The sequence below is a fragment of the Leptidea sinapis genome, chromosome 3, assembly GCF_905404315.1.
Source record: "Leptidea sinapis chromosome 3, ilLepSina1.1, whole genome shotgun sequence".
Taxonomy (NCBI): domain Eukaryota; kingdom Metazoa; phylum Arthropoda; class Insecta; order Lepidoptera; family Pieridae; genus Leptidea; species Leptidea sinapis.
This window is the reverse complement of record NC_066267.1, coordinates 8,339,222-8,366,497: the sequence shown is the minus strand read 5'-3', so window position 1 is coordinate 8,366,497 and position 27,276 is coordinate 8,339,222. Positions and strand designations below refer to the sequence as shown.

At 36.0% G+C, this 27,276-nt stretch overlaps 1 protein-coding gene across 2 annotated transcripts in view; it reads left to right on the top strand.

The window, feature by feature from the left end:
* Positions 1 to 27,276, top strand: part of LOC126979636 (uncharacterized) — a 323,388-nt gene that overhangs the window by 89,161 nt on the left and 206,951 nt on the right. The window contains exon 1 of one of the 2 annotated variants that reach the window (XM_050829084.1): positions 6,129 to 6,388. The exons of the other annotated variant lie outside the window; for it this stretch is intronic. The gene's annotated coding sequence lies outside the window, so the exon portion shown is untranslated. Of the gene's footprint in view, positions 1 to 6,128; positions 6,389 to 27,276 lie in introns of those variants that run through there. 2 annotated transcript variants of the gene reach the window in all.

The following is a 27,276-nucleotide window of genomic DNA, read 5'->3' as shown; positions in this document are numbered from 1 at the left end:
AACACAGGGGTACGCTTCTAAGATGTACTTACGCGATATTTTTCTCGTAATTCTTGTCAAAGTAAAATGTACCGTGCAAACAAGTTTATTGGTTGGACCTACGTAGAAAAAAGTTAAAAACCGCCCTATAATGATTAGGGTTCGGTTCTACCTATTGCATCGACGATTCTTCTTTCACTAGCATAAGCCCTTTTAGTTTTTAGCTTTCTTGACTTTGCCTCTTTTCAGGTTTTTATAGGTGAATTTTGAACTAATCTATTATTAATTACTTTGTACAATATTCCTTTGCAACAACAGAAATTACAGTATTGTTACTTTAAATTTTGTAGCCCCAGGCGTATTTAAAACCTAGCCCTCGCTCGGGAATTAACTTTGCATTTTTGCAGTAGGTAATGTCAGACCACTCTACACTAGAACTTCAATTGTTTTCTATCAAAGAGCATTAATAATATAAGAACCAAGTTCGGTTCCGGTCAGGCTATATCAAAGATGTAGATTGTCTCACATATAATGCGCCTGCGCACCATTGTGACCGGACCACGGCTTAATTGCCCGAGTGAATAAATTAAAACATGAACGCTGTCTTACTGTGATTCAATGTTTATTTATGTGTTACTCTCTGATGTCAGATTTAATGGACCGAACTTTGAGACGGGTTAATCCTTAGTGCTTTGAAAGTAAGGGGACACGTACATGTTTGTTGGAAATAAAATATTCCGCCTTTGTAAGAATTTACTTGTACATCTCCAGTAATGTATGAGAAACAAGGCAATTAGAAATCTATTGACATAAGAGAAGGCTTCTCTCGATGGGGCACTAGGTTGAACCATTGACACCACAGAGCCCACGACTCAATCCTCGCGCGCCATGTAGATACCAAAGTATTAAAGGTGTTTTTTTATGGAATAGAAGGACAAACGAGCGTACGGGTCACCTGGTGTTAAGTGATCACCGCCGCCCACAATCGCTTGCAACACCAGAGGAATCACAAGAGCGTTGCCGGCCTTTAAGGAAGGTGTACGCGCTTTTTTTGAAGGTACCCATGTCGTATCGTCCCGGAAACACCGCAAAAGGAAGCTAGGTTTTCTAACACATAATATTACTACGCTTATTCTTGTTTTTATAAGGTTTTCAACGCTCTTGTGATTCCTCTAGTGTCACAAGAGAGTAATGGCTGCGGTGATCACTTACCATCAGCTAATCTTTTGTCTTTCCCTTCCAATCCTTCTATAAAAAAAATGTAGAAGAATAGTCAGTGTAGTTTCATAGGAAAACATATAACGTAGTGTAAATTGATAAAGGCTTCGCGTTGTTATAATATAATTTCTATAGTTCTAACTTTTTGGAAGTGAAAACTTCTTGAGCACTTTTATGAGTGTTGAATGAGACAGAGCTGTTACGTTTACATATGTAACGCTCGTTCCGGTACTGCTTAACTGGATAATTTTATTTTCAAGTCAAATTAGGCACACTCGCTCTTCACTAAGCAGTCATAGTTGTGTTATAAACATCAGCTTGATTATGTTTTCACTTCTATGGAGTGGTGATAATCTACACGAATTTTGAAATATTAGCCATGCTGGGTAATATTAATAGTTCTGTTGCATCAAATTGACAAGTTACAAGGGAGCCCTCGCTATGACACAGATGTTGACGACAGAAAGAATTCAAAAAAGATTTATTTGGCATTTAATATATGCGAACGGACTTTCAAGAAAATGTCTGTCTTCCTATGCCTATCGTATTTTTCAAAATGACTTCCTCTAATCGATAACTTTTAAATAACAAGATTGACTGTCCTTAACTTCTGAATAAAATTAACTTTCGTGTCCTAAATTTTTTCGTTGGAAGATGTATGTTTGGAGTGAACTCTCCTATTCTAAGGCTGTTGAAGATAGCCAACACGTATAGTGTATATAATTGATAATAATCTTACGTCCTCTGTCCAAACAATTCGTAAATTATTTTTATGTAAGTTTTGCGAATAAAACGTAGTCATAATTATATTTTTCAGCCTTATATAATAATAGTTTAATATAAAAATTAGCTCTCTTGTTAATGTGTTAATGTTTTTTTATCTCTGAAGAATAAAGCAATATTTTCTTTGTGAAAATTATTAAGCATGGGGGAGGCTCCCTTGCACAGGATGCCGGCTAGATTGTGGGTACCACAACGGCGCCTATTTCTGCCGTGAAGCAGTAATGAGTAAACATTATTGTGTTTTGATCTGAAGGGCGCCGTAGCTAGTGAAATTACTGGGCAAATGAGACATCTTATGTCTCAAGGTGTTGGTCATGCATTGTAATCGGCAGGGCGTATAAATTACCATCAGCTGAACGTCCTGCTCGTCTCGTCCCTTATTTTCACATGGAAAAAAATGTAGTAGATACCTGTAGTTGATTGATACATTAAGTACAATATATTTTGTCTGTATCGTAATATAAAGTAAGTTTAATGTTCCGCAGCCGTAAAAACAAATTTCCGCTCATAGTTTCGTATTCTTATCAACAACCAGATTTGCGATCTTAGTTCACTGTAACGTCACTCAAACATGATTTGAAGAATATAAATCAAATACTGTATCTAGTGTTCAACGTATTATGAATCCATTTTCTCAAAGATAAGATGCAAAATGTAATAAAGGCGCTGGAGTCACGATTTTCCAGCGTGCGTTTTTAAATGTCTTATAAACAAATAACCTCGCATTTCAAAACAGACTCTATTCAATTGTCGTAAAATTTAAATCGGCAATTGTTTATTTTCAAAGACTTATCACGTAAAACGTTCTAGCGCGTTTACGTTCTGTTGAATATGCAACTGTTTTGTTAAAGAGTTTATAGTTCATTTTTGTTTGCGGTGTCAATGGAGTTTTTCATACGAGCAACCGTGTCATTACTTCAAGGTGACATGTATCGTATGTGTATATATTATGTATTAGCCATAGATATATATTCTCGACCTTACCTGTATAAAGTTCACGTGTTTTATTATCACTTGTATGCTGCTCATGCTATACTGGACAAAAAAAATATCCGCAGAGAATATTTTGTTGTTTTTAAACAAAGTATAAGTTATATTTCTATAGTGTTCTCATATCTTAATATACATAAATCCAGTGTCCTGATTTCCAACGAACTCTTAAACTAATGGGCGGATTTTAATGGGGATTACTTTATGGAGTGCAGTATAGGCCAACATGAGAGATAGGACAGTTTTTATTTACAATATTTGTTTATATATATGTCCATATAATATTTTCAATGAGATAATTTAATGACGTACCGTTTGACAGTTCTGCGGAAACGATTTCAGTACAGGGAGCATATATTACGAAATAATTTTACATGTTATGAAATTTTATTGACAAATTCATAAAAAACAGTCTTTTATTTATTTCGTTTGGTATCGGCAACAAAGCTATCGATGCCTACGACTGGTTTTGCTCGTTTTCTCTTTATTTATTTGGAACAATTTTATTTTCTCTGCGTACGTTCGGCCATATTGACGAAATCCACAACAAAAGTCGTAAACAGAGCCCAAATTAACGAGCGATGGCCAACAGTAATGCAGTATCAATATCCGAATTCAGAAGCCAGCTCAAAACTATATCACAATCGCAGTGCATTGAGCATAGACGCGAGTTTGCCGGAGGTTGTTTGTTGTACTGGCCAGCGATCCTATATGACGATCGTATTCGATTTCATATTTAAAAATTTTGAATTTAGAAAAACAAATGCCGCGTTTTGTGGTAAGTAAGTACCTGCACCAATAATTAGAATCTTACAAAAATAAAAAATAAATATTCGCGGGACCCTTATATAGTACAGAAGTAATTCTGTCGGGTCAGCTATATCTAATAAATAAAATTCTTGTGTCATGTTGTTAAACTTTGAACTCCTCCGAATCGGCTTCACCGATTCTCATGAAATTTTGAGTGCAGACCTACCCAGGTCTGAGAATCGGACAACGTCTATTTTTCATCCCCCTAAATGTTAAGGGGGGTCCACACCAAATTTTTTTTTTTTTAAGTTTGTTTGATTATGAGTCAGCATTAAAAAATACAACTTCAAATTTTCACCCATCTACCATCTACAGTTACTTTTGTATCGCGATTTTAATATCGGCAATACAACGTTTGCTATATATAAGTATACATATTTGGTCATTAACTTAAACAACTATAATACTTAGTCTATGAATCTGTGACGTACCTAGAGGTCATGTGTCTGTGTGTATATTATCAATGTGGAGAGAATGATAAATGTAAAGTGTAACTTATTTGTATTTTTAACCGTCTGTTTGATTATTTTGTTGCAATTTGTCAATTTGATACATTAAGGAACTTTTAAGGGTTCCGTAGCCAAATGGTAAAAACGGAACCCTTATACATTCGTCATGTGACATGTCTGTCTGTCCGTCCGTATGCCACGGCCACTTCTTTCCGAAACTATAAGAACTATAGTGTTGAAATTTGGTAAGTAGATGTATTTTGTAAACCAAATTAAGATTTTCACGCAAACGAAAAAAAAAAACATCAAATTTTAGGGGTTCCCTTACTTAGAACTGAAAGTAGAAAATTTTTTTTTTTTTTTTTCATCAAACCCAAACCTGTGGGGTATTTATGGATAAATCTTCAAAAAAGATATTGAGGTGTCAAATATAATTTTTTCCAAACTGAATAGTTGCGCGAGAGACTCTTCCGAAGTGGTAAAATGAGAGCCCCCCCCTGTAACTTCTAAGAGAAGAGATGATAAAACTAAAAAAATATATGACGTACATCAAATATCATCGTACCATGCAAACTTCCACCGAAAAATTTTTTTGAACGAAATCTAGTTCTACTCTAGGTCTAGATTTTTTAATACGTTATAAATCATTACAAACAACTTTACTTTACTTTATTTGCTTGACTCCGACTCGCACTTGGCCGATGTTTTTTTTAAATTTCTTTATGCTGATATTAATAATTTGTTATTTTGTTATCGTGGTTTCATAAAACTACAAAATTCCATTTTTTATCATTACTACTAAGCATAGCCTGTGTATGGGTGACACACAACGATGTATTTAATGTAATATACAAAGTTAAACTTATTTAAATTTAATTATCCATGACGAAGATACATACATATTCATCAATCATTTCGTTATCCACTGTAGCAGCTCCCCACTTGGTGGTACTGAATACCAACTTCTACATCGGATATCTGTTCCTTATGAAAATTGGCATTCTGCTGTATTTGAAGGAGAATGTAATTTCTGTATTCAGAGCTAATAATATAAGTCTTATAAGTGATGTATAATTTTTTTAAAGTGTTGGATTAAGCGTGATAGTAATTTTGAAGCTAGTATAAATATAAATGTAAAAATCACACGATATAGTCATTATCAGTGGCTTCTTTGCACAGGATGCCGGCTAGATTATGGGTACCACAACGGCGCCTATTTCTGCCGTGAAGCAGTAATGTCTAAGCGTTATTGTGTTTCGGTATGAAGGGCGCCGTAGCTAGTGAAATTACTGGGCAAATGAGATTTAACATCTTATGTCTCAAGGTGACGAGCGCAATTGTGGTGCCGCTCAGATTTTATGGGTTTTTCAAGAATCCTGAGTGGCACAGCATTGTAATGGGCAGGGCGTTTCAATTACGTCTTTCAATCAGCTGAACGTCCTGCTCGTCACATCACTTATTATCATTAAACAAAAACAAACCCGAGTTATGGACATAGGTGAAGGTTTTTAGCAGATTTGAGATGAAGTACTTAATAAAAGTTTATTTATAGGCACTAAGGTATTGGTGCAGGTCGATTCATTCGCAAACCACCGCCGAGTAGCGACTACCGGCCCGCACGAAACAATAACACGCGAAATGAATGTCTTATAAGATAATACATTGAACACAACCCTAAAAGAACAAAAGTGACAGGTTGCGGGGGCACAACAGGTAGGCCTACGCACACTCGCGAAGCCGCACGCTCGCGATAAATTTGCCTAACGAACGAAATGGTTCACTCACACGAGCGCGGTTCGGCCGAGTCACCTCCACAGTCCACACGATATTGACACACAGTTGCATTTTCACCTGTACTGTGTTATGTGGATGTGAGTCAGAGCTCAGTCGGGCCGACTGTTTAGCGCGCTTTGGTCGCTTGTCTGTGTACAACGCCACCCGCAGCGTCCTACACCCTATACATATATATATATACACCACGTGCTCTCGCGAGTGCCTCCAGTGATAAGCTAGGCGATAACGTTGGCAAAATATACGCGACGCCCACGCAAGTGCGCGGCTGTGTTTGTGTGTTGTTTGTGACTCTTTCAAGCTGTTTCTGTCAGACAAGCTGAGGAACATAACAGCGGCCGAAGAGTGTATTTGGAAATACCTAAAAGGTATGCTTGTGTCTATTAAAATTTGCCGATGTCGGTCCAAGTTTGTCGTTCGGGCGGGCGCGTGTAACTTGTTAATAATTGTTGTTTTTTGTCATTACGGATTGTTGTCAATCGTATGTTTTACTGTCAATGATGGAATTGTTTGATAGCACTACAGCTTGATCAATTTTTTACAAATGACCTTTGACCTATGTTGTCATAACGCTATAATACAAGCTAAACCCTACAATAATAAAATAGGAAGAAATTTATTACCTTTTTTATGTTGTGTTTGTCTCAGTGACATAATTAATTAAAAAACACCAAACGAAACATAATTATAATCTGCAGAATGTGTACAAATTATATGTGTACGCGATATTATTGAATGAGCCCGTTCCTCTCATTAAATTAATAATTTCCAAACAACTTGAGCCAAATTAAATGTTTATTGCGCCAGAAATTAAATACTCTCTGCGTTCGGATTGAATGATTGTCGCTATAACAAATTTTACGACGGAATTGACACGACATTCCCTTGAGATAAACAAATAAAATCTTATAACAACGAGGTAAACAAAATACCTGCATAGTTCTAGATTTTGCTTGACCCGCGAGATCGAGTACTCTCCAATCTTTTTATTTTCCTGTACCTACCTACAAACTGGTTTCAAGTGTCTAGTTAACTAGCTATTATGAATTATAATGTCATTACAAATTAAAATTGGACCGATAATTAAATAATCTATATTCTATATCCTAGCTTAAATTAATTGTTGTAGGATTATATCTCATGTACAAATACGTAATTAGGTTATAGGTACTCGTAATTTCACCAGTGGGATGCCGGCTAGATTATGGGTACCACAACGGCGCCTATTTCTGCCGTGAAGCAGTAATGTGTAAGCATTACTGTGTTGTCTGAAGGGCGCCGTAGCTAGTGAAATTGACACCTTATGTCTCATGGTGGCAATTGAGACTTGACATCTTATGCCTCAAGGTGACGAGCGCAGTTGTAGTGCCGCTCAGAGTTTAGTTCTTTTTCAAGTAATCTTGAGCGGTTCTGCATTGCCATGGGCAGGGCGTATCAATTATCATCAGCTGAACGTCCTGCTCGTCTCGTCCTTTATTTTCATAAAAAAACGACATGCATAGTTTGTTTTCTATTTAAACTCCTGATTCTTTGGTTGTGAAGATGTGATATTTTAAAACGTTTTTCGTTAAGTGCCTCCTAGTTCTATTTAATCGGTTGTGAGGACTTCAGAACTTTGTTCATTATGGGATAAAAACTATACTTTATGTTAGTTTAGATTAGCTGTACAAACTATGTGCGAAATTTCACCCAAATATGCAAATTCTTCAATTAAAATAATAGTATAATATATCATTTTTCGTTCGGAAATCCCTATTTTATAATAAGTTTTTATGGACTAACTTTAGGGCGACGTCTCTCCCTAAAGTCAGTCTTAAAAATCTTAACGTTCTCCAAAATTAATTACGGCGAAGTGTACGAGCTGATCCTAACTGTATGTAACCTATTTCGTAGCTGGATAAAGTTTTAGCACAAATGAAATGTATTCGTAAATCACATAATTTATATGGTACTACATAGCATCGCCAGCTCTGTGAACTAATTTCCCTTCCGATAAAAAAGCATGCAATACAAGCAAGTTACTCATTTGGTACAAGTCAACTTTACTATTCCATTTGTGTTCACCACAAGGTACACGTTACTATACAACTTTTATAAGGTCGATAATTTGAAAATAAACTCATAATCAAGCAAATTAATAAAAACACTGCGTTTCGAATTTAGATGCATGTTTAGAGTTTAATTACCTTTATCGATGTGCAAATGTTAATGTTATTTTATATTGAAACGTTTACATTATTATGTTATTAATCTATTATATCCTGGCGAGGTTCGTTATCAAAAACCATTAGTTACATAGGTTGAATGTTAAGAATAAGTAGTTTATTCCCTTGTCATTCAAACTTTTAATCGTGACTAGTCAAAGAAGCTTCTTTTTGCTGAGCCGAATTAGTCATACACCCGCATTCACAAACGATTCTTCCTTGCTACTATACTAGCAGCAACGCCAGTGGGAGGCTCCTTTGCACAGGAAGCCGGCTAGATTATGTGTACCACAACGGCGCCTATTTCTGCCGTGAAGCAGTAATGTGTAAACATTACTGTATTTCGGTCTGAAGGGCGCCGTAGCTAGTGAATTTACTGGGCAAATCTTATGTCTCAAAGGTGACGAGCGCAATTGTAGTTCCACTCAGAATTTTTGGGTTTTTCAAGAAGCCTGAGCGGCACTGTATTGTGAGGGGTAGGGCGAATCAATTACCATCAGCTGAACGTCCTGCTCATGTCGTCCCATATTTTCATAAAAAAAAAACGCTATCGGCGTTCTATAGCGTTCGGTATGCCAAGTCCTTCATTTCAAAAATAATACATACAGGACTTTTTGCTGTGCGGACGCATAGCATTAAATAGAGCGCTGTGATTGGTTACCGTTGTGTTGCGACTTCACTCGAGTCGGCTTACAGGACAGTTGACAGATACAAACGTCAAAAAGAATCGGACTTTGATACTGTTGGCTTGCAAACTTTTAGTAGGTGTCCAGTAATCATCTGGAAAAAGTATTGTGTTATAAGTATATACTGAACAATTAACATATATAGTTTGAGAGGTCCTAATAAAAACCGTCCAATAGTTGTTGTTAGTTAAAATTTTAATGTTATTTTGAATGTGAATTTCAAACTATTGGAGAGTAAATAATTGAATTGTTGGTAACTAACCTGGAAAATCCCAGATGAATAAAATCTCAAGGCAACTAATAACTGGTAAATAGAGGAAACAGGAAGCCTGGCCTCTGCTGGTCTGTATCTTTGGTAAATCTATATCGTGTCTTTTGAAGTCCTCGGCACTGTAATAGTCAAAAGGATTTTCAAAGTCCCGTTTGCAGTGGTTATAGTTCTTCGGAAGTACAATCTCTCACGGATATAATTACCAATCTTTTCTTCATTAATCAATCAACGGTAATCAACAAGCAAACATAACCTATATTAAGTACCCGATATAAGGTTTGACATCCACTGTGCGTAGCGTAAAATACCTCGTGAGCTGCTTAATTGTGCGCTCGTTTTGGTGAACGCATAGTGTCGTCCGACCCTAAAGTGTTATTTATGAATAGGTTTTCTGTATAGCCTTTGCGTCCTAGCGCACTAGGAGACCACATTGTAACGTTTTTCTTTCATTTCGTTATATATAGGTGGTTATTGCCTACATGAACTGATTTGTTGGCAACTTTCTGTTCATGCTCTCGAACAGGATTACCTCATCGATGGTCCATTGATCGGTAATCTGCAACAGCTATGCAATTTATTATTCCAATTCACGCATGGCTCTCAGTTATGTTTTAACAAGTAAATTAGTTTCAAAGTAATATACGACACCTTAATATATTTCCATTACAAAAGCAATAATTATTGTAATATATGTAATTGGCTATCATTTTCTCTGACACTTTTGAAACGAACGCCTGTTTGGCGGCCTATTATAGTATATTATTGCACCCTAATTGTTTGTTAAGTACAAACAGCTTGTGAAGTAGCGCATAGTTCAACGAAAATGACAAAATCCATTTGCAATACATAAATGCAACGAATAACAGATTAAATTTGTAATGGCGGAATGTTATTTGCCATATAGATTTCATTTAGACGACCTGTATAGCCGAGTGGTTAGCGATCCTACCTACTAAGCTAGAGGTCCCGGGTTCGAATCCCGGTAGGTGTAAGCATTTATATGATGAATATGGATGTTTCTTTCCGAGTCATGGATGTTTAAATGTATTTATGTATGTTTATATGAATTTATGTATGTTTAGGTAAGTATATTGTATTAAATATATCATTGTCTTGTAACGCATAACACAGGCTATATATGCTTAACTTGGGGCAAGATAATTTGTGTGAAAAGTGTTTCAATATTATTATTATTTTGAGTAAGTTTATTTTTTGCTTAAATCGATGGGATTTGAGGCGTGTTTATTCATTCTCTTTCTGATTATGGTGTATTTTCACATTATTGATTGAATATAAACTCTAATCTAATCAATTTAATCTTTTTCCACCTTCGCACACAAGTTAGGAATTCATCCCCACCATCTGGATGTGTGGCGGTCCTCCACAGTGCGGTTTTGATGGAGCTTTCTTCCACGTACTACAAAGCTTCCTTTTGCGTTGTTTCCGGGACGATACCACATGGGAACCTTCAAAAAAAGCGCATACTACTTCCTTAAAGGCCGGAAACGCTCCAGTGATTCATCTGGTGTTGCAAGAGATTGTGGGCGGCGGTGATCACTTAACACCAGGTGACCCGTACGCTCGTTTGTCCTCCTATTCCATAAAAAAAACATGTATAGGACGGTATGGTTGCAGGTGATAGTTAGTTTATCATCAGCATGATCTAATTGGATAAACAATAATAATGCTGCAATGTGTTTACAGTTGCATCATTCTGTCCAATTGTCTACATGTTCAAATCTATTTAGTAGACGGATATACTGAAGACAAACGAGATAATAATAAATAAGAACAAAGCAGTGTGTGCCCCATGACAAAAATAAAACGTTTCAATACGAGGTTAATAATACACCTATTTAAAAAAAAAAGGTTATAACACTTATATAGTTATTTCTAATGTTAACTATTGATAAAATATGTCAGTTCAGCTCCAAACTTCACACAATGGGGTCACTGAAAATCGGTGTTGTGCTCATAATGTATGGACACAACTATAACTGAGTGGACTCCCGTTTTGGAAGACCACTGCCACATCAAGTTTTGCTTTTGTTTCTTTTGTATTAAGTTAAGTAAGTTAAGTATTAGATTAAGCATATATTTTGTTCTCATTAACTTTTTTGTGTGAATGTGTCAGTTTTTCTTAAGAAATAAATTCATTTTCATTTCATTTTCATAATGAACTATGACTATTATATGCCTACTACTCGGCTATATCGAATTAGTAAGTCTTTTGTGGGGCGATGTATACGCTTTTACAACAAGGTCCCAGAAAATGTTCAAAACAAAAGTATTATTATGTATGTTATTCAAAAGAATTGTTTAAAATCGTTTGTGTGGTAAAGGTTACTATAACATAAATGACTTTCGCTATTAAATAATAAGTTTAATTGTACAATATTACTTTGTAAACATATTTTTTCTATGAAAAAAAAAAGCCCGCTGAGATTGTTGCGCGCGTTTCTCAGGTCTGAGGCATTTATTTTGGAATGGGTGGTAGTTTTTGACTTTCAATAAGTGATGTCACATCCTATTTTGAATAAAAATATTTGAATTTAAATATTTCGAAGTTGTTAACTACAACAATTTGCAATTTTATTCCATAATAACGTTGAGTTTCTTACCACCGGTATTTTCAGATCTGACGCATGTCTTTTCGGCTGGTCGATAGTTTCTCAATTACAATAAATAATAGAAATATCCAAGTGAAAAGAATATATAAATTTCAAATAATGATCAAAAGAACTTACCACCAAGTTAAGCCACGCCCGTTCAATTTATTTTTAATATAATCTCTTAAAATGTATTCAAGGATTTAATAGGTCATGTAGTTGTTTAAAATATTCATCAGATTTTTGAATCAATCAAGCAGCGGCCCGGAAGTGACTCCCTGGAGGCGGTTGACATGTGCGTCATCTTTTCATTCATATTTTGGTATCGAGAGCCAACTTGAATACGTAAATGTATGATAATTAGGCTAGCAGTAGGTGTATCGATATTTTATAACATTAAAATGAATTACTTTTCGTGTACGGGTATCCGTATAGTGACTGATTATTTTTTAAAGTTTGCACTTAAACTTAAACTTAACCTATTTTTTTTTTCAACATATTCCGAAATCTAAAATGTCCGTTTTGATATTTGTGTCCACAAAAGATTAACTACATTGTCACGCGATATTTGATTTACTAGAATGGCAGCAGTGAACGGAGAATGTACAAAGTACTATCTTCGCGCCCTCAATAGGGCTACTGGAAACCCAAGAGCTGGGAGCTATTTCGGGTTACGGATCAGCCAAGCTATCCAACGTGGAAATACTGTCAGTATTCTTGATACGCTTTCCCGTAATGATTGTTTTAATTTTATGTAATAATTTGTTTTACTAACAAAATATGTTATAAATTGTTTCATAAAGAAATTCAACTTATGTTAATTAACTAGATGGTTATGTACTGAAATTATTTTTTACCTATTTATATGAATTAATATAACTGACGTCTGGTTTCACTGCACATTAACTATGGGTCTAACTTCTGATTAATGAATGCAGTAATTATTGGCTTGGTGAAACTTACGTAATTTTGTTAGAACTGCTAGGTGCGTATTTGGTATTGCTTTGGGACTGTGCATTTGGAATAGTATTGATGTTATAGCTTCAAAATGAAAATGTAACACTTGAACATGCTTAGGCAGTCTGTTTACGAGCCAACAAAGGCTTTCGCATATGTGAGACATTCCTTCGTTCGACCTCGACAGGCTGCTTCGTAGTCTGCGCACGCATGGCTACGGGCATCCGCATAACCTTACACGACTGCGGGCAACACTGTGCGTGCAAAGAGGTTCAGAGTTCGAGGCTCTATACCGAGAATATTTTATTTTCTGCTCAGGTAGTTTTTTTATTATTTTGAATATTATAAATATGAAATTTTACAACCCATTCACACACTTATAACATACAGAATTACACTCATTTGCAGATATCCATAATTATTTAAATTTTATGACTTATCCCTCTTAGGTTTGTTAGTCTACATGTAGATGTACATGAGTAATTTTGAAATAAAAAGAATTACTCATATTATAAATTAGGAACAACGCTATCACGGCTAAACAACTCAAGTGATTTTAATGAGATAGATTCTTCAGGAAGACATCTGCATATTCGAAATTTATATGTTTATATTAAAAATAGCATTTAAAATCACTTATGGAACGTCAAAAACTACCACTTATTAGAAATAGTGTGCCTCAGACCTGAGAAGAATGGGCGCAAGAAACTCAGCAGTTTTTTTAAATAAAGTATGGATAACATTGAAATATCGTACAGTAAAAAATTATAATTAAATAGCCTGAGGGTGTTCGCTCGAATCCCAGTCTGTGGTATCATTAAGAAAATTATTTATGTAATAATAACCTTTCCCACACAAACGTTTTTAACAATTGCTTTAAATTTTATGAATTGCGATTATTATATAAATCAAATAAAATTGTTAAACCGTAGCATTAATTGCAGGAATCTGAACAATTTGTTATTTTGAAAGTGATATTTTTAAAGTGACCCTCACTTCTGGGATTAATTACACAAATAAAATTTGTATACAAATTGTATGAACGTGGGTTCCGTCAAAACGCTATGAACAACAACATAAACAAGAATGAACAAGACATACCAAGATTTATGAACGATACGTCACTCGAACGGTTGGCTCAATGGAAGAGATTTGATATAATATGATGGCATACAGCTTGTTACGCAATTTATTTATTTTATTATCATACAAATTCAATTAGTAACCAAGAATTATGAACTCGAGCTCGACTCCCGCGACCTCGGGTTCTGTCCGAATGCTCTTATCAACTGAGCCAACCGTTCGAGTGAACGGTTAAAATAAATTTCTAAAACTCACTTGTACACAAAATCATAGTTTTTAACAGTAACATAATAAGGGCTCACCCGAGCTCGATCGCCCTTGACCGTTTTCAATCGACAGGAGCGTTCGTACATCTCATTAATACCAGGAAGCCATGAAGTAGAATAGGTTTCCCAGGCGCGAGTCACGTCGTGCGGTCGTCGCGGTTGACGCGGTCGTTCGCGACCCCTGACGCGGACGTTCAGACAAAAACCTTACCTCATTCGTGATCTCAGATTACCCGCCGACTTTTATTTCAGACGTACAGGTTGATCGGTTTTTTACGCCTCCTCGAATGTAATGAGATCTTCTGATAGAAAAATACGTTGAGTTTTATATACAACAGTTATTGCAAGCCTTACTGTTGATTTAGTTAAGTTATATGTTTCAATACTTTGTTATCGCCTGTTAATCTATCTCCGCTTGTGTCCTAACTTATGGAGATTATTCGCTAAAATAGACAAAATCTACAAAATAAAATAATGTATATGTTAACTACAAATTGTATAGTTTTTGAATTTTGATAAAAGTTTTCTGTGGAGTATATTATGTCTTCCCATATTAGAAACTTTGGCGATACTCTAATTCTGTGATCTAGATAAACGTGAAATTAGAAGTAAAGTTTAACTTGTAGAAATATTTATTTATTTATGCAGTCCGAAAGCAAACTGTTCACAGTGATTCTAAAGATAATTAGCCCTTGTATAATACAAGCGAACGTATTCTAAAAAGTTATTTTGAAAATGTGTTGAGTGACGCTCGAAAAACAAGAAAAAATTAAAAAAGCAACTTTTCCTGCAGTTACATACGCTTTCACCTTGTTAAATCTCTCAGCGTAAAATGAATTAGGACATTACCACACTACCGTTTTTTATCTTAATGGTCGTTTCACACTTGCTACAAACGTGTTTTAGTTCGCATTAGCTTTAAGTACAACAGCACGCTTCTGCGGCGAAGGGTTTCACCGGCAATTACTATGTGGACCGCCCTTGTAGTTGATGGCACTTGATCAAACTAGTCGAGTTTGAACGTTTACTAAAATAATACCATCGTGTTGCCATGTTATTATGAAGAGGTACCGTTTGTGATGATTCAGGTGGCGCAAAGGGCAAATGAGAGAAAACTGGTAGGAGTTACACTGAGAGACCGTAAAAGAAACGAATGGGTCAGACAGCAAAGCAAAGTGAGCGATGTAACCAAACGTGTTCCGAAATTGAAATGGGAGTGAGCTGGCCTTGTCACCCGCAAACATGGCTCGTGGTGCAAGGCATGGATAGAATGGAGACCGTGGGAGAGAAATGCCCGAGAGGAAGACCGCAGATGCGTTCGTATTATGATATCAAAAGACTGGCGGGAACAAAGTGGTTGAAAACTGCTCAAGACCGGAAAAGATGGCATAAGATGAAGGAGACCCACACCTTAGAGGTTGAGAGCGGCTAAAGAAGAAGAAGATGAAGAAGACATTTTGTGATGTTTTAGGGGGTAATCTCTGGATCTACTGAACCGATTTTGAAAATTCTGTTACCAATAGAAAGTCACATTATTTGTGATTGTCATATAACCCTTTATAATAACCCGAAAAATGAAAAGACAGTTTCGTGGTAGTCGGATTTGCAAATGCGGACAAAATCACGGGTAACCGCTAGTATTGCATATATACATATTACATTATAGATCTGGAATTTTGTGGCTATTGCAGGCGGGATGGCAATAAACTTAATAATTAGGAATTCTTTCATAATTATCACAAAACATAAAATTGGAATAATATCATCTTACGTTCAAATTGCCCTGATGATCAGCTAAAGTACCACACAGTCTAAAAAGATTATAGCAGACTTATTATACGCCCAGATACAATCTTGCTTCTAAATATAATCGAAATAAAAAAGCACAAATATATTTATGTTTTGGTTATGTAATTTCGGTAAGTTGAAATTATTTTTTCATAGCCCTGTTGTCATAAGCGTAAGCACTTTGTTTTGCGTCGGTTTGCCATTATTTGAGAAATTTTTCTTGAATGAATTGTATAGAACTTTCATCTGTGATCTATGTAATGGTCTGATTAAATAGGTTCTCTCCTACCTCACAATTAATAAATTGTTTAATTTAAATCAATGTATTGATTTAACTAAATTATTGTGGTAATTTTTGATTCCAAGAGCTCTTGTTTGTTTTAAACCTCTTATAAGAATAATATGTGTGCCAGAGACTAATGCTAAAATTTCGCTGCAGTCGAAATGTTAAGATCAAACAGCGATCGATCATTGAAACACCCAAAACGAATTCGATGTTAAATAACGAGATTGTGATCTTTGACACTCGCGACTTACATAAATGACAGGAGCGCGGTAACTGTCACTTTGGCCGCCCTACGTTTGTATGTTCATGGTGCGGCCTCGTTAGGGAAATATTATGTGTTGGAAAAATAATAATATGTACTTTTGCAATTTTTTGCTTAACCAAGGTCGATAATTGTTTATACCAAAAAATAATAGTATGATGAAATCTATTGGAAAAGTAAGAGAATATATTAACAAAAGTGAAAGGAAACATTATGTACGGGCGATCTGAGGTCGAGCAGTGGAAGAGATGGGGGGTTTTTGGGTAAAAAATGGTTTATCTCGATTTCCCACAAAGCTACAAGTCCTATGGAAAAAAGTCAAATAGCAAAGTTGTATACAACTTTTGTATTTACACTTTTTTCACACAACCGTAAAAAATTATGTGGAATATACAAGTAATCAAGTTTTTGGTTTTTATTTTTGTCTTTTACAAAATAATATATTTAAACTTTGTATTTGAATTATTTTTCCTTTCATTTTTGTTATATTCCGTTCCTATTCCAATGGGTTTCATCCTACTATTTTATTTTTCACTTTACCGTTTTCAAAAGCTTGAGCCCTGGTCTACTTACTTTCATCTCCACTCATGTCCATGGAATTTTCATAGCATAGTATACTTTGATGCATAACTATGATGTAATGCACTGCTGCCGTTTTTAAACTGTAATTACGGACCTATTTTTATTTATTTTTTCGATTACAAAATTGTTTTTCACAATCTTAATCTAGGTTTTACATTAAGCCACAAAAGTGTGAGTCTGTTCGTGAGAGAGAGAGACCACCTACTTTGTTTTTACGATGATGTTTTATTATTTCCGTTTTTTAACTTTTGATAAGTGAAATATATCAAACTAAACTTACTGTTTATTATAGGTTCGTGACATGGAATTATGGAATTTTGGTCATATATTGTATTAGATTTGGGAACATGCAAACATACAATTTATTAACATTTGTAGGACTCATCCGCCCGTACCAATGCGTTTGAGGATTTAGTTTCATGATCTGTATGTTCGTTTATTCCTTGCATCGTAAGGTCGTCGACGCTCTTGAGATTATTCTGGTATGGGCCGCTGTGATCATACATCGGTTACCTGGGTTAATTACTTTGCTTTAATAACATCAGCTAGAAGCTGCACGTGTATACGCGATGAATATATCGTCGATGTCATAATTTTGTGAATTTTGACAAGCTCGCCGCGTTATTTATGTACATCTTGGGCTGAATGCATAGCGCGACGGTTCGGTCACGTTGCGCATAATGTAGACAGTGATGGGATCGCATTAGCATTGATTTGTTCCTGTTGAGCTGACAGGAGTCTAGATGCTTTATGGTGGTTGCGAGTCCGAATGAGTTTTGAATATTTAAGTCGCTGGGGTCGCGGGGGTCGCCTATTGTTTCAGTAGTGTTAGGACCGTGTTGTTGGCTGTTACCAATAGTAGTACCGTCTCCCGACTTGACCTGTTTTATTTACCAGGGGATGTTTGTTAAACTTCTTACATTTATGATATTGAACACCCATCGCAAGTCACTTAAACTTGTTTAATTTGACCACATCGACCACATTTGACCTGATACTTACCTTTTCTTCTTGCTCTATCTTCGCTAGAGATGCTCTTCTGTCTTGCACGCTGTGTTCGTATATACGATACTATATGGTATGGTAGTACTAAGCATCGTGTAAAACTTCACTTGAATATTACAAAAAGCTGTAAATATAGACAATTTTGATTTACTTTTCTGTATTAATTTGAAAAGTGTATAAGAAGTGGTTTGCGTGACCCCAGTTTGAAGCACCTACTCGAAAATGCCCGAAGAAAACTATACCCGATTAATTCATCGGTCGAATCGGACATAACAGAGCATTTAAAAACGTATAAAAATCCGGAGCAATTATAATGTATTTATTATTGTATCGCACAAGATTTGGGTGAGGCGCCGAGGTGTAATAAAATATGAAATGGCAAAATGTCAGCTCTCGGGCTCTCATGTATACCTAAGTATAATTTTAATTACCCGAGGCTTATTTCACAACATCGGTGTAATTTTCGATTATGCGACTGACAACTTGCAAAAAGCGTTCCTATTTTAAATTGGATTGTTTTTTATGCGGCGGACGTGACTGCAGAAATCCATTTTTTGCAGACAGATTAACGCACCAATGACATTGGCAATATCTGTTAATTTTCCAACTATTTTATCTTATCTACAAGACGTGTCTGAGGTGAAACTCTAAATATAAAAAGTGGGAGGCTCCTTTGCACAGCATGCCGGCTAGATTATGGGTACCACAACGGCGCTTACTTCTGTCGTGAAGCAGTAATGTGTAAGGATTATTGTGTTTCGGTCTGAAGGGCGCCGTAGCCAGTGAAATTACTGGGCAAATGAGACTTAACATCTTATGTCTCAAGGTGACGAGCGTAGATGTACTGCTGCTCGGAATATTTGGGTTTTTCAAAAATCCTGAGCGGCACTGCATTGTAATGGGCAGATTGTCAGAACGTCCTGCTCGTCTCGTCCCTTATTGTCATAAAAAAAACCTACAGCTCTATAGAGAGTCAGTCTCTTTTTCAAGCATTTTCTAAAGTACCTACTGAAAATATTAATACCATCATTATTTTATGAAATAAAAGGACGAGACAAGCAGGACGTTCAGCTGATGGTAATTGATACGCCCTACCCATTACAATGCAGTGCCGCTCAGGATGTTATGTTACACAAGAGGCTGCTGCTCTATTAATAACCTAGATCCTAAAGAATCTGTTAGAGAAACTTAAAGAAATAAACATTTTAACTACTGCCTGTAAATATATTCTTGATAGTAGTATGTATGTACATAAAGCTTTAGCGAATTTTCTAGAAACTGTGATAACTATGATGTTGGCACCAGCAAATTGTTTGTATCGCTCCATCGTAACATTGATTTTTGGCATGAAATAATTTTCAGACTTTTTGAGTAAGGCGTCATAAACTATTGTGTCTATGTCGACATCAAAGGAATAAAATATATTCAGCGCTTCTACTCCAATGAATTGCAGTCGAATTGCTACTATTCTTTGGTCTGGTTCTATCTCTAGCTTATTAGCTCTGAAATATATTTTGAGTCTTCAACGTGCGCGGCATATTGTTACTTCTTACATGTAATTTCTCCATTGTACTCACACTAATAAACTAATGGCGGCGAACACGTTGACGACAATTTCTACAGTTCTTGTTTCAAGTCTAATTGTTTAATATTCACATCTTTATTACTAACTGAGGTCTTACGGCCGTTTTCAATAACGTATCTATAGTTACGGATACATTGCTGTCACTGTTTAATGAGAAGATCTTATCTATCCATAGTTATGACCAATATAGTAATCGTCCAATGCTTTACGTCGATGGGTTATTGAATTTTAAGTAAGCGCAAAAGGATAGATTTGTCTATCTCTAGTAGGACAGTTAAACTAAGGATGGATAGGTTATTGAAAACAGCCGTTAGAGGGCTAGCACACGTTTTATGATCTGACAGCCTTGGCAGTCTCTTCCTGTGTGTCTATGATCTATTCACCATACGGTTCTTTTTGTGTAATCTAATATTTAAGAAATACAGGAGTGCAGAGTATAACAGTATGTGTAGTATTCGTCCGTGCCAGTACTTCTCTAGTAAATGATAAATTCTGCATAACATACGGGCAGATAAAAATTGGTATTCTTGGAATTTGATTTGTCTATGTGTGCATTAAGTAGTGGTTTTATAATCACAATACTTAGCACTTAGCTGACTGTTTACGACTAGATAATCAAAGTCGGTTACAGTCACAATAAATTGGCTTACCTTTTCTTCTTGCTCTGTCTCCGCTAGAGATGTTCGTTAGGTGAAACTCTAAATATAAAAAGTGGGAGGCTCCTTTACACAGCATGCCGGCTAGATTATGGGTACCACAACGGCGCTTACTTCTGTCGTGAAGCAGTAATGTGTAAGGATTATTGTGTTTCGGTCTGAAGGGCGCCGTAGCTAGTAGGCAAATGAGACTTAACATCTTATGTCTGAAGGTGACGAGCGTAGTTGTAGTGCTGCTCGGAATATTTGGGTTTTTCAAAAATCCTGAGCGGCACTGCATTGTAATGGGCAGATTGTCAGAACGTCCTGCTCGTCTCGTCCCTTATTGTCATAAAAAAAAACCTACAGCTCTATAGAGAGTCAGTCTCTTTTTCAAGCATTTCTAAAGTACCTACTGACAATATTAATACCATCCTTTTTTATGAAATGTAACGACGAGACAAGCAGGACGTTCACCTGATGGTAATTGATACGCCCTGCCCATTACAAAGCAGTACCGCTCAGGATGTTATGTTGCACAAGAGGCTGTCGCGCTATTTATAATCTAGGTCCTAAAGAATCTGTTAGAGAAACTTAAAGAAATAAACATTTTAACTACTGCCTGTAAATATATTCTTCATAGTAGTATGTATGTACATAAAGCTTTAGCGAATTTTCTAGAAACTGTGATAACCATGATGTTGACACCAGCAAACATAAACTTTTCATTAATATGTTAAACTTAACTACTACTCGGTTCGGTCGAGTTAGTGAGTCTTTTGTTGGGCGATGTAAACGCTTTTACAACATGATCCCAGAAAATTTCCAAAACAACACATTTGGTGTAGTTGTGGCCTGTTTGTATATCTAATTGTTTAAAAAAAGGTTAAAAGGTCAACATAACATAAATGACTTTCTTAATGATACCACAGATTGTGAATGGAGTGAACTGCCCTCAGGCTGTTCAATAAAAAAAATTTACTTTAAAAATGACCGCAGAATTTTACTCAATTTACACGCTATTAATTTGATATTTTTTAACCTTTACTTATATAAGCTTTATTTATTTTAAGCGATAAAAAGTTGCAATACCGAATTGTTAAATGCCTTGTAAAAAAAGAACGTACCGACGAATTTAGAACGTCCTCCTTTTTTGAAGTCGGTTAAAAAGGCATTTATTTTCACAATATTGATTCCTGTAGAATTATTTTTGATGTAATTTCTAATATACTAGAGACTACTACCGCTTCAGAATAAAATGGCGCTCTGAGAGAGAAGAAGCGGCACACGAAACTCTCCCAGCATTTTATTTGCGCTCTTTTTTTATAAAATATACAATATTGTACTGTCATTGCTATTGCTATAAATTAATCATTATCTTGTCCCAGGCTGTCCGATTACTTAGATATTCAGTTGTGGAGTAGTAGGATTTACGACGAAGACAATTTTTTAAAGGAACATTTAAATTTATTTATATAAAATGTCTGAACAGTGACTGGGACTTTATTATAAAAATATGCGCATACATTTACCCTTAAAGCTATTATGTATCTTATGAATCCTACTAGAATTAGTCACAAGCAATCCCTTATTTCTAGTGTTTTAATAATGAAAATCACCATTAAGAGCAAAAAGGTGACGATTTTTGTGAGCGTGTATTAAATTTTCATAAATGTTCTGTCAATGAACAATAATATAGTCTACTAGCTGGCCCAACAGATGTTGTTCTGTGCATAATAAATAAAATAATGTTTTTTTTTTAATGAATTTGTCAACAATATTTCATAACATCAAGAATTATTTCGTAACATATGCTCCTTGTTGTTATAATGAAATTGTTTCACAGCAGAACTGTCAAACCGTGCGTCAATAATTTGTCTCACAAAAAATATGTCCATACAAAACAAATATTCGCAATAAAAATAATTATGGATCCCAAATCCTATCCTATCTCTCAAGTTGGACTAAACTGCACTCCATGAAGTAATCCCCATTTCAATCCGTTCATTAGTTTGGGAGTCCATCGCGGACAAACAACGTGACACGTAATTTATATATATTAAGATAACCAAGCTGATATATAGTGCTTCGGATTCAGTGGAGTTTTGTCACTTTTTGGTTATAAAAGCGGCCTTATTGTGTTAGTTTTTGTGTCTGTTTGGTCGCGTCAGGTGCGGGTCACGTTTTGTCGCCGTGTCTTAAGAGTCAGGTGAATTCCAGAAGTTCAGCGGGTATGACGTTCACGGTCGATTTGTCTTGGACACAGGTGGCTATCGAGCCTGTGTGAAGATCAATGCTGCGGTTTCATTCAGTTACGATTAAACTTTCCACTTCGATGCCTTTACATACGCTTCATTTTTGGGATCGACAATGTCGAGCTGTTACAGTTTAGATAGAGGCTCATAGTTTTTTTTTTCTGGAGGGGAGGAAATACATTTACGTATTTAGACCCCGAAACGGGGGCATATGTCGGACTCGGGTGTAAATACAGGGGGCGTTACTGACTATAGGCCTCCTCTGCTTCGATCAACAATAGCAATTGCTATTAAGCTAAGCTCTAAAAGCTTTTTCAGCGAAGTTGGGCGGGGGCCTTGGAGACCGAATAGCCTCATAGCTGTTAGGCAACACATAAAAAGAGGCCAGGTTTATTAAGTTAGCATTAACACTCGCGATATGTGTCACTATGTTAGATTGCGTGAGTGGCTGAAAATAGAGGTTAACAGTTCACCGCTATTTTTTCGACGAGTTCACAGCTGTCACAGCCTATAAAGACGTATAAATTATCTAAGCTTTTTACAGATAAACTCTTGTCATGATTTTTCATACCAGGAATATATATTATTATGATGGCTTTAGAGTTCTTATTACAAAGATACTGCTGTCTGCTCGTTCGTCAGTTGGCCTCGGCAATCGTTAGACAGCCGAAATTTGACGGAGTGTGTGTGTATTACCACTATAACAACAAAAAAAAAAACTAAGATAGAAAGTTCCAAAATGGCGGACATGGAAAATAAAATATATATTTGCTTTACAAAAGTAGTGAAAAATTAGTGTTCAGTATATCATGTTTCTTTTGTTTTACTCTTTCAGAGGCATGCAAGTTTGAGAAAAATTCTTAGAACGTCTTAGAGATAAGACGAGGTTAGTATTGATGCTTCATGAAGTACAAAAGAAGTAAAAAATTATTTATATAAAAATATCTTTTTTGTTCAATACATTTTTATTTTGTATATTCTGAATGAATTATTATATTTTACAATATTTTTTCTCTTTATACACTGGTTGTCATTTAATACCTACTTACTATACACATTTATGATAATACTGAACAATCCTTAGTCCTTACTGGGGGTCAATTCAGATTTGGTCGATAATTTATTTAAGAGTTTTTTCTATAAATTTGCTCGTTTCTTTTTTGAAGAGGATGATAAATGAGCAATCGAATCATCTGATGATGGTAAATGATGAACGGCGTTCACACTCGCTTGTAACACCAGAGGACTCTTTGTTTCATATGGGTCTATTACATATGGGTTACCATTGGAAGGCTCCTTTGCACATGATGCCGGCTAGAATCTAAATTATGGGTACCACAACGGCGCCCATTTCTGCCGTGAAGCAGTTATGTGTAAGCACTGCTGTGTTTCGGTCTGAAGGGCGCCGTAGCTAGTGAAATTACTGGGCAAATGAGACTTTATATCTTATGTCTCAAGATCGCGAGTGCAATTGTAGTGCCGCTCAGAATTTTAGGTTTTTCAAGAATCCTGATCAATTACCATCAGATAAACGTCCTGCTCGTCGCGTCCCTTACTACGATAAAAAAACATATCGTCGGGAAACACCACGAAAGATACTTCATTGATTGGTATAGTCCGACAAGTTGTAATATATAATAATCTTTACTACCCCTTACCCGCCTCTGTCTGTTATCCCGTGGGACGGTCGCGCACCAAGTTGTCGGAGTAGGCATAAAAAGGCATAAAAGGCATTTATTTGCTCAAAATTGATTCCTTTAGAATTCTTTTTGATGTCATTTCTTATAACTACTAGATACTACTACCGCTTCGGAAACAAATGGCGCTCTGAGAGAGAAGAAGCGGCGCAAGAAACTCTCCCAGCATTCTTTTTGCGGTCTTTTCAATAAAATATACAATATTGTACAGTCATTTCTATCGCATTAAAATAATCATAATCTAGTCCCAGGCTGTCCGATCATTTAGATATTCAGCAGTGGAGTAATAGGATTTAAGACAGAGCCATTTTTTTTTATAAAACATTTAAATTTAGATAATGCCTGAACAGTGGCTGGGAATATATTATAGAAGTGTATACATTTACCCTTAAAGCTATTATGTATCTTGTGAAGCCTACTAGAATTAGTCACAAGCAATCCCTTATTTCCCAATCACTATTAAGAGCAAAAAGGTGGCGGCAAGTTCCTTCAAAACTGCTTAGTGGAAAAAAATCACACGTTCAGATAATGAGAATGGTTCAGGTTTGTGCCGTGTAGTGTAGAAGTGGAATTGGGTGGCAGGGATCAGGTTAAGCAATACTTTAAAAGACTCCTCGAGATAAATGCGGCAGAAGATACTCAAGTGATCATGCATTGCCTAACCTCCACTTTCTTCAAAGCTTGCCTCTACTCGCTGCCTGACCTAGAAGACCGTGAAACGGTTACAGTTTAATATAGTTCTTTTTAGACTTCAACTACCCTCCAGTAGAATCTAATAGAAATTCGATAATTAGTCACCGCGTCAAGAATCAGGTCCCGCGCTTTTTACTCGACTTCTCAATTTGACGCAGTCCGATTCATGTGCTCTTTGAACTGGTTCTAATCGAAACACAGTAAAAAATCATTTGGGAAGGCGGCCATCGATCGCGTGGCTCGCATCAATAATTTGTACTAGCTTGCTTTTATTGCGTTCCGTGCTTCGTGGAGTGTTAATGGGAAACGTTTTGGATCGTTACAGGTGGACGTGGCCATTGTTGCTTGGGTTTTTGTGTGTCGGGGTTTCTGGTGATGTCATTAGATTTAAGAAGAAGAAAGAAGAAAAAAGTTTTTTTTGTGACGTTATTGTTACAGTACATCTAAATACAAAAGACTTAAAATAATTTACGGTAACAAAATTGAGGAATATCATTTTCTATACGTCATAAATTGGTCCCAACTCAGCATGTTAGCAAACATCGCCAGCGCTGGTGACGTCGCCAGAAAGATAATATAAAATAACAACTAATTATAGGTTATAACCTAAAACTATTCAAAAACAAAAAAAATACAGTGAACTAATTCAACAAATAAAAAGAAATTTACACGTAATTAATTTGATTATAATTAACACCGCAGTGTATCTCGGTCTGTGACAACGAGTGATCTAATTTGATTGATTGATTGATTTATATTTACGAAAATCATCAACTGAAGGGCTTAGGGTTCACTTCATGATAACCCAAAGTTATATTATATAAGTTTAGGCAAACGGAACTATAGAATGCAACGTCGAAAACCGACCTGCCTGAAAGTCATTTGGTAAATAAATAAAGCGGCAATATGATTGTGAAATGTTTAGTTTACAAATGAGGTAGTCACAAAGGAGATTCTATTAACAATAAGTCAATCAATTGCAATAATAACTGATAGTATAGGTAACGTCTCATGTTTTACTTAGCTGTTGGTGTCTTCTACCGCATTTATCACGGGGAGTGTTCCGAAGAGCTGTTTAACCTGATTCCTGCCGCGGAATTCCACCTTCGCACGACACGCCACAAGTTAGGATGTCATCCCCACCATCTGGATGTGTGGCGGTGCCCCACAGTGCGGTTTTCAAGGAGCTTTCTCCCTCGTACTACAAAGCTGTGGAGTGAGCTTCCTTGTGCGGTGTTTCCGGGACGATACGAAATGGGTACCTTCAAAAAAAGCGCGTACACCTTCCTTAAAGGCCGGCAACGCTCTTGTGATTCCTCTGGCGGTGATCACTTAACACCAGGTGACCCGTACGCTCCTTTGTCCTCCTATTCCATAAAAAAAAGTCAAAAGAAATAAAAAAATGTAGGTACAAAGTGTAACATAATATTTATTGTGAATACCTGATACAGCCACGATCAAAGTACAGTTTCGCATTATTTAAGATTTTACAAACAACACGACGCGGACGTGAGCGTGTTCCGAACAAGAATATAATTCGCGCGAGACAGTAAAATGTAAGAGACGTTGATAAGACATAATTACGCTTTCGAAGTAAATTGGAGGTGTCCTGAGGTCAAAAATCAGAGCGAAAGTAAAATCGAAGCGCGAGTGAAGGGCGGAACTCTGCGGCCGAAGGTCTCACACATCCAAAAATGGATGTGAAGTATATTTTTGGACAGTCGTGTACATATTTCAAAATATTTTATTTGTTATTTTTATAAGATACTAGCTGACCCGACAGACGTTGTTCTGTACATAATAAATAAAATACTGTTTCTTAAATAATATAAAAATAATTTAATAGATAGTAAACAACTGTAGTTAGTCTACCAACTAATGTTAGCTAAAATTAAGTTTAAGTTTATTTTTTACCTCCTGAAAAACTTAGAAAGATATAAAAATTCTAATTGGTTATTCATTTGAAACTATTCTTTAAAATGGATTTCGGAACGACATATCGAAGGAAAAACTTAATGGCTGTTTTTGTTATATTCCGAGCATTTTCATATTTATTCACCTTTTAAACCTTCTCTGGACTTCCACAAATAATCCAAAACCAAGGTTAGCCAAATCGGTCCAGCCGTTCTCGAGTTTTAGCGAGACTAACGAACAGCAATTCATTTTTATATATAATGATAATGTTTGTTTTAGGTATTTGAAAATAATTGTTACACAAAAAAAGCATAAATATTTCAAATATCGGCTGAAATACGGGTTGCATAAAGATGTAATAAAATGTTTATATCCTTATATTGTGGAAAATACAGTCAAGGTCCTATAAAATCAGAAAGTCGGTAGAAACGTTTTGATAAAAAAAAAATTGTGTTTACCAAAGGCTGCTTCGGAAGAT